The sequence below is a fragment of the Myotis davidii genome, unplaced genomic scaffold, assembly GCF_000327345.1.
Source record: "Myotis davidii unplaced genomic scaffold, ASM32734v1 scaffold524, whole genome shotgun sequence".
Classification (NCBI taxonomy): Eukaryota; Metazoa; Chordata; class Mammalia; order Chiroptera; family Vespertilionidae; genus Myotis; species Myotis davidii.
Genome location: NW_006299263.1, coordinates 2,240,289 through 2,249,069, shown reverse-complemented (window position 1 = coordinate 2,249,069; position 8,781 = coordinate 2,240,289).

Here is an 8,781-nt window from a genome sequence, read left to right as displayed (position 1 = left end):
GAATATGAGCCCCTGTCTGGATGGCGAGACTCACACCAGCAGCATATTCTGGGTCTTAGATGCCGTGTCATTTGGGTGAAGATTTATTATTTTTCTCATTGTACCAAATTGAATTTTGAGAGGTGTTGCAATATGTTCAACCATTTTTAAATGTTATTTTTCAAAGTATTGCTCCTGTAAGGAATATTCTGTTCTAGGACATCGTTTCAATCCCATTGTATCTCTACTTGGGCACCAAAAAAAAAAAAAAAAAAAAGGAAAAAACAGTTTAAAAGAAGCATTACTTGTCAAATAAAAGGACTCTTCAAGTACTGAAGTGATATATAAATATATATATATATACACACACACACTATTTTTTAGCAAATACTCTTAGTCTTTGTTGTGTGTAGCTGCGATTTTTTTTTTAAATTTCCAGATATAACTGTTTAGGGTGCAAGACCTCACATTGAACTATTCTTAAGAGAAGTTCAAACTCTGAGGAATTGTTTGTTTGTTTTTATGTTGGTGGGTTTTTTAAAAAGAAATTATTATTCAAAGAGGCTTCTCCTTCTTACCTTCACTGTTTATCTAAAGATTTTTTAAAAATAAGTTTTAAATTTTAGTTAGTTGTAAATCTGGATGTTCCTTTCTTTGTCCAGATCTCTTCGATTTCCTTTATTGGTATTAAACTTTGCAGTGCTTTCCTGTCCCCCTCCCTGACTCGGTTGCCCCTGGGGTGCTCCCCCTGTGGGAAGGAGGGGTGGGAGGAGAGGTGCAGAGAGCCTATGGGCCCGGGACCCACCCACTAGGAAGCACACTGCACAGAGCACACCAGGCCTTGGTGCAGACCAGCCACGTGGGCCTGTCTGTGCCCACCCCAGGCCCCTGGGCCACCCAGTGGTTAATTGGGAGTTCCAGTCTGGCTGGAGGTGCTTTTCCTTTGGACTCTGCTTCCCTACTGAGGGCTTAGCTCGCCGCTTACTCTGCTGAGGCTGGAGGACGGGAGGCCATGTGAGAGGAGCCATCTGGGCTCACTGGGTCCCAGCTCTTGTCTGCCTCAGTTCTGGGGCTCCTGTGCCTGGAGCCTTGGGGACATCTGTCACTAGAGCAACCCTTGGCGCTGTCCCCCGTGCATCCCTTTGGGACCTGTGCCACGTTGGCTTGTTTGTCTTTTTTTGGATTTATTTCCTTTCTCTTTCTCTTTCTCTTTCATTTCAACACATTGCAGCTCTATTTTTCTACTGCACATCCTGTGTGTGTGTGTGTGTGTGTGTGTGTGTGTGTGTGTGTGTTTATGTTTACATGCAAATGAGAAAATGGCTCACATTTGTTGACCTGGAGCACCTAAAGTTGGGGTGATAACTTCCAACTCAGGGAGGACCCTCTGGGGCTGTAGCCACTGGGAACAAATGAGTAGATGACAGGACCTTTCCCAAATCCTTTCTTTCAGACTTTGTTGGATCGGCCTCTACAAGACTCAGGCAGGAAGGCACACTTGTCCCGTGAAATGTCATTTCCCACACCCTTCGTCATGCCAGCTCCTTTCCTAATGATGCAAATGAAAACATGCCTCTGAGAGCAGCATCTGGGTTGTAAAGAACCAGAAGGAGGAAGAAAAGTCAGGAAAGAAGTAGCAAACGCAGGAGGGAGGGAAGGAAGGAAACATACAGGGAATGGCCAGGTAGACTTTGCATCTATCTTCTCAGTATCATCAGCCCCTACCAATCCCCATGTCTTTAGCCACCAGGAAACCCTCTCCATTGGTCCCAGACTTCACCTCCCCATGAGTGTGCTTCCCCTAGTTGGGGGCTGGCCCTGGGTGGCAGTGTGGGAATCCACACTCTCAGTGCTCTGAGTTCACCCTGGGAAGTGGGTCTTCCTACCCAGAAGACTTTGGTCCTGAAAAACCCAGCTCCTCCAGGCCACTCCACTGGGAATCTGCCTTTAGTCTGCCACCTGCCTGAGCCCCGATAAACCCCTTAAGGGTGATGAGGTGCTGCTCATATAGCCCCAGGTACTCCCTAGGGCCTTCGTCGGCCAACTGCGGCTCGCGAGCCACATGCGGCTCTTTGCCCCCTTGAGTGTGGCTCTTCCTAAGCCTTAGGAGTACCCTAATTAAGTTAATAACAACGTACCTACCTACATAGTTTAAGTTTAAAAAATTTGGCTCTCAAAAGAAATTTCAATCGTTGTACTGTTGATATTTGGCTCCGTTGACTAATGAGTTTGCCGACCACTGCCCTAGGGGGATGCCTATGATATTCTTTTTTAAAAAAAAAAATCTTTGGACCTACTTTTTGCCCAGGAATTTCTGCTGAAAATAAATGAGCTCTCAATATTTGGTTCTGGTAGCAGATAAGCACACTGTACTGGGAGCTACAGAACAAACTAGGAAGCTGTGCCCCTTACTGCCACCCCCTGCCTCCCCAGCAAAGATGCCCCCAACTGCACAGAAGATTGGTTCTTTTCAGTCTCAGAAATACAGTAGCATCTCTAACACCTGGCTGGTTTTGTAGCATCGTTTCTGCAAGCTCTGTTTCTCCCTTGCTCAGCAAATCAGTTTCTTCTCTGGGCCTCATGTCTCTTAAGACCATGGTGAGGGGAGCTCAGAGGGTTCAAATTCATCACATGAGCCCCCACTGAGCTTACTCATGTCAAGAGTTTCTTGTTATCTGAAATACATTCCTCTACTGTCTTCAGAAGGTTCCACTTGCTCTCCACAGAGGCACCATGGCTGCTGTGGGAATAGGCCCCATCTCTCTTGATTGCACACACTGACAAAATGTCCCTTTCAGTCACAGAAGACAACATTTCCTTGTGGCCCTGGGGACTCCTCCACACCTGCCAGCTTCCCCACGCTCAACATCTCAGAGCACAAAGTCACCCAATACACTATGGCCTCATGGCCTAACCTGTCCCCTCAGTAGCCATGGCCCCTTTGAGTCTCAGGGTGGTTTCAAAGAGTGTAAATACTTGTCTGGATTGTGATCATGAAGGTGAGTCTATTGGCCATATGGCATCTCATGTCACAGGCATCAGACCCTGTCCCAGCAGGGGCCTTATTCTCGGGGAGAAAAATGTGTGGGGTTTTTAAAAGCACCAAATGATATCATTTTCTCCCTTCTTCCTCTACTTTTACTCTCTCCCATATGGTCATAGGGGCAGGAGAAGAGGTTTCTGATGCTGATCTTGTTGGAGAACCTCTAAGCAGGCATGACTTCACTCCTATGTATCCATCGAAACCCCCTGCAGCATTCACTTGCCTGATTGAGGAAGCACACTTCCCCTTTATCTCCTCTGCTCCCTGCTCCTGGGGCGGGGGCTCTATAACGAGCCCCAAGCCCTGGTGCCCCAGCCCCTAGCAAACTTTTCTTTTTCCGGTACCCAGAAACGGATGTAAGAGGAGGACAGCAAGGGCAGGCTCAGAGCCTTTGGGCCGGAGGAAGGGTATCAGGTCCTAAAAGAGAACAGGGCGGGGCCATTCACGCCCTCCCGCTCCTGGCTCTCTCTAATGGGGTAGATACACACCATGGCATTTTTCTTTGCCAAAGAAAGTGGCTCCTTACTCAAAGTGAGCCCTCTCAGGCCCCTGAGGTGTGATGGTAGCAGCCCTGGGCGGTAGGTAGCCTTCACGAGGAGAGGAGCATGCCTTAGATACACTCATTTGATTTTCTTATCAAGAAGCTAGTATTCGTTATTTCTTTGCCAAACTGAAAATATATATATTAAAATAACACTACCAGATTTGGTTGGGGGAAGGGATTTAAATATGGAGACTGTGAAGAGTTCACTGCCATTAATTTCACCTGGATTCAAGTGAGATTCCCAGTGTAGCCTAGAAAGCTGCCAGGAGGATCTTGATGAGTCGGAGGGAGACCAGGAAGAGACCCTGCTGGAGTGGCCCGATCAGCCTTCCTTTCGTTCTCAAACATTTCCCGATGACCAGAGTCTCTCAGGCAGCCCTCTGCGGGCAGGAAGCACACTCCGCTACCCTGTAGGCAGTGAATGTAAACCAGCATCGGCTCCTCTTCTTAAGGTCCAGGTGTGAATGAAAGGAACAAAACGGGAAATCTTTCAGGGTTAACCATCTGAGTCATTATCTCCTAAAACGGACCCCTCAGAGCAGTGGCACTCCGCTCCCATGCACAGCGCAACGTGGAGATGGCAGTGGTTAGCCTATCACAGGCTACAGAGCCCTAAGCTTGTAAGAGGACTGTCCCCAGAGCATCCTAAATCCATGTGTGCCTGTCCCAGTTTCAAAACTTGTGAAATGGCAACTCCGCCCTCTCAGAGATTTTTTTCCGAAGCCCCTCACTGGGGAAAAAGATGATGCATCACCTAAGTTCCTGCACTGGCAACATAAGCCTCATTCTCACCCATCCATAGCTATCTGAAAGGTTTTCTTTCTTGCTTAAAACACTGCATCTGTGCTATTGGCCAAATATCAAAAGACAAGGGCACTGCCTTGATCTGCCTGCAGCTTTATTCCCCTGCCTGCCCGGTTCTGTCTGTCTTACTTGACTCTCCCGGGCACCATCTGCTTCTTCCCTCCTCCTGGGAAAGGAGCTGTGCCTTCTTGCTCCCTGTACCTTTCCTTGCACTGCCTGGCAGGAAGTGGCTGAGATGTGCCGGAGCCAAAGGTTGGGAGTGCTATTAATGGCAGCTCCTGAGGGCAGCAGACGGACAACCATAGGTGTTCCCTCTACACACGGCCAACACCTTGTGTCAAGGGCTAAGAATAGACCAAATCGGAAATGAGCAGGCAGGACCTCAGGGGCACCTGCCCTGGCCTGCCCCATCCCATGCAGGACAATATGCAAGCCCCCGTAGGAGATGCCTGCCCTTGCCAATCCCTATTTTGAATCACAAGATCTCACACCAGAAACGGAATTCAATCAGCTCGTCCATGCTCATCCAGGAAGGACTATTCCTAAAATGTATCCTCAAACCAGGGAAGACAAAGAAATCATTTGCCTTGGGAAGAGTGCCAATGGCTAACCCAGAAAACATCCCTCTAGAAGCAGCCTTCCGCCATGTGTCATGGGGGATACAGACAACTGGTCGCCTAGGAGATGAACTCCCTTGGTCTGTTTTTCCATCCTCAATGTAGTAGCTCTGAGGTCCTCAGGCCAGAGTGGGGTTAGAAGATTTCTTTTAGCTGTAGACTTCCTAGAGACTCTTCTTCAGACCCAGAAAGATCAGGAAATAGCACAGGCTGATTCAGAGTCCCCCACTGTGATCATGGATTCTTCACCTCTCGGTGCCTTGGTTTCTCCATCTGTAAAGTAGAGAGAAAGAAGGCCAACTTCTTCTTTCTCTCTTGCTCAGGGATGCTGTGAGGATTCAGTCATTATTGCCTGTAGTGAAGGCATCATATAAGGAAGGGTGGTGATCTCGTTACTTGGGAAGTAGAACCATAGAAGAATAGGGTGTTCTCCAGATGCCACACCTGGAACCCCAGAGGGTGAGCAGTGGAGCAAGACAGGGAGAATGCTCACACACCCATGGTTCTTAAATATTTCACATCACTGTGAACCCAGTACAGTGGTACTCGCTCAGGCAACCGAAGGTCACCTAGCTCAAGCCGGCCACTTGTAACTCTAAAACCAAATGTCCCGATGTTTATTTTTCCTAAAGTATCAGAAAATATACGGAAGGACCCATTTGAAAACTGGTATTTGCTGAGCTTTGGGCAGACAAGAGAATGGGTGAACAGGGAGTATTTGGAGATTGTTTTTAAGGTGGTTGAAAGCTCTTTAGGAAATATCTCTGACTTTTGTTCTTCCTTACAATGTTTTTCAACCTTGAGGCTCACCTCATCGAATGGACTCTCCTTCTCTTTGCCTCTCTGCAGAGTACAGAAACAAAACTGTGTGTGTTTTTTTAATAAAACAAAAAAGTCTCGTCAGCCAAACTGCGGGTCCCAATGGTGGGTCTTCATCATTCCCTGGTGTGCTTTGAGTGGAGACTGCAGGCAAAGGTTCAGAGACAAACAGGGGCTGGGGAACATCACTAAGGGGTTTTCTTTAAATTGGGGTATTTTTTTTCCTCATCATTTGAATTGGAAACATTTAGTTGAGTTTCTTTTTCCTTTTTTCTTTTTTTTCTTTTTCCTATGGTTTGACTGTTTTCAATTCAACTACCAAGATACCCTTTGAGGAAGAAAACAGACCCATCCTAAGAAGCTTTGTGCTCTTCTTAAGACCTACACCAGAGTGAGGGCAGGTGGGAGCAGTGAAGCGCGCTAGCGCTCCAGGAGGGCCCGCTGCAGCACTGGTTTTCCATTGGCTTTGAGAACCTTCTTGGAAGGGAAAATTCTAGAAGCTTCAAATCTGGCTCTGAGCTCTGACCCTTTCCTTGGGGTTCAGGTGTATTCCAATGTAAAAATCCTCACACACACACACACACACACACACACACACGTCCCATTTTGAGACTGTCCCAAAGGAACAGGTAACTCACCTAGATAGGTCCCAGTTGTTGCTACAAATTCTTCTGCTCCTTGACTATGGGGCCCTGACAAGAGCTCCTTTCCCACCTGCTCTGACTCTGTTTGCCAAGATTAATATTACTGTTTTGACAGCACAAGGGACCAGATATAGTTTGGAACTCAATAATGACTTCTGTTTGATCTTGTATCTCTGATTGTTCTGTGGATAGGCCAGATCCTGCTTGGCTTATTTATTTTCACTAGGTGTTTCTGATGGTAACCAGAAGGAAGACATAAATGAGACCTCAGGCTTGGCTCTCCGTTCTCGCCGGCACCGCTTTTTTGACTAGGATGGATGGTGAATGAACTGTACGGCATTTATGACCGAGAAGATGGACATGTGGAGCCACCGAGGACAGAAGGACTCAGTAGATGGGTAGGAAGAATGATAAAGAAGAGGAGGGCTTCCAGAAGTATGTGGGGGCAAACATATGTGCGACCATCTAATCATTACTTCCTACGCTCTCTGGGGCAGAAATAGCAAAGCATGTTCTTTGCAAACAGAGGAAATGGATTTTACTGAGTGACCGATTTAAGCATTATTGTTTTACTAAAGGGCAAGAGGAAGCATCTAAAGCAAGGAAAGGCACGTTCTCATGAAGTGGTCATGTTCTTGGGAGTAATGAATTCAGGCCTCTATCTTTCTGCAGACCCAAGTCAAGTCGCACTCTCGGGACCAGTTTACTGTTCTGTAAAGAAGGAAAGAGTATTGCTTACTTACCTCACAGGGGTGTTGTGAGGATGAGGTGGTGACTGTCTGGGAAAGTACTTTGAGGGTAAAAGTATATGGTTGTCAGGTTTGCTTCCTATTTAAAATCCTTTTAAGCATTAGCTGAGCACCTGCTGTGTGCAAAGCACCATGCTAGGTGCTGTGGAGGAGGGGATGGTGATCTAACTCCTCTTCTCTTTTTTGATTAATGTATATTTTTAAATGACTACAAGAGGACAGAATAACATCTATGTTAATATGGGTCAAGAAATATGTTCTCTGCCCCAGAAAGTTATTCTCTGTCTTCCTTCCCATATATTGGGCAAAAAAAAGGAAGGACTTGAACATCAGAGGATGTTATTCTGAGAAGCAAATACATATTGGTTGCTCTTCTTCCTTTGAGAGAAAATGAAGGCAAATAGCAGTGAGCATGTCCTGTGACCAGCAGATATGGTTCTATGATTTCCATCATTCCTCCTGGGCTCCGCTTCAGTTTTGCATAGCCTTCATCTTCTCTCTCCAGACCCAGAGAATGGTTATAATGGTTTGCTTATGCTGTGCTAGAACAGCTGGGTACTTTTTGGTTGGTTTATGTCCTTGGAGAGTCTGGTTCTCTGTTGTTTGCTGCAACGTCTTGGCTTCCAAAGACAGGGGTCTTTACTAGGAAAAGAAAAATCAGAACATGTGGCTATTTTATTTATTTATATATATATTTTTGGTGGTGGAGTTTTCAATTTCTTAGCTGCCTAACTTTAACACAAAGCCTTTTTAAATTTCTCATTTGTTTTTCTATGTGCAAAGTTCTTGCCTTCCCAAACACACGCAAAGAATCAGGTCTGAATTCTAAAACAGAGCGCATCTCAAATTCTTTGTCAAGTGCTGGGCCCAAGGTTCACTAGTTTCTACAAAGAGCCAAACCACCTGCTGAGCTAAGCAGGTGGGAATTCCAGCCCCAAATCGAAGCTTCCTGGAGGTGCCCCCAGAGCCTTGTAGCTGTTGGGATGCTCATTCGGTATTAGGAGGGCCCTCTCCCTGAATCCTTTGCAATCTATGTGCCACAGAAGGAGCATCCACGGAGCTCAGTGGGGGCTTCCTCCGCGTTTTAAAACCAGAGTGAACCCACTTGTTATTTTGCAAATATGAGGCCAGCCTTCAGGGAAAGAAGAGAATTACTTTCTTTTCCTTTCAGAGGGAAGAAGGGACAAAGAGAAAGAGAAGGTGATTTGGTGTGAATATGGCTCTGTTGTTGCTGAGAAAAGATGTGGGACTCAGTGGTCCATTGTGGTCCTCTCCACCTTAGACACAGGACTGGAAGGACCCTTGAGAGTTTCTTTAGGACCCCAAGGTAGTAAGTATGGAGGTTTGATGTCCTTCCCTTGAACCCAGGACCTGAGGACGGGATGTCTTCAGCTTTGGTGCTGCCTGGCCCAGACCATTCTGTGCTTCTCAGCCACTCCTCTGCCCTTCTCTAGCCTGCGCTCATGACCGCTGCAACCTTGGCATTGATTCCAAAAGACCCGCTTCTATAGGCCAGCCATAGGCACACTGCTTCCGGCAGGGGTGTTTGTCAAACTCAGCCCCTTCCGCCTTTTCACTTGCC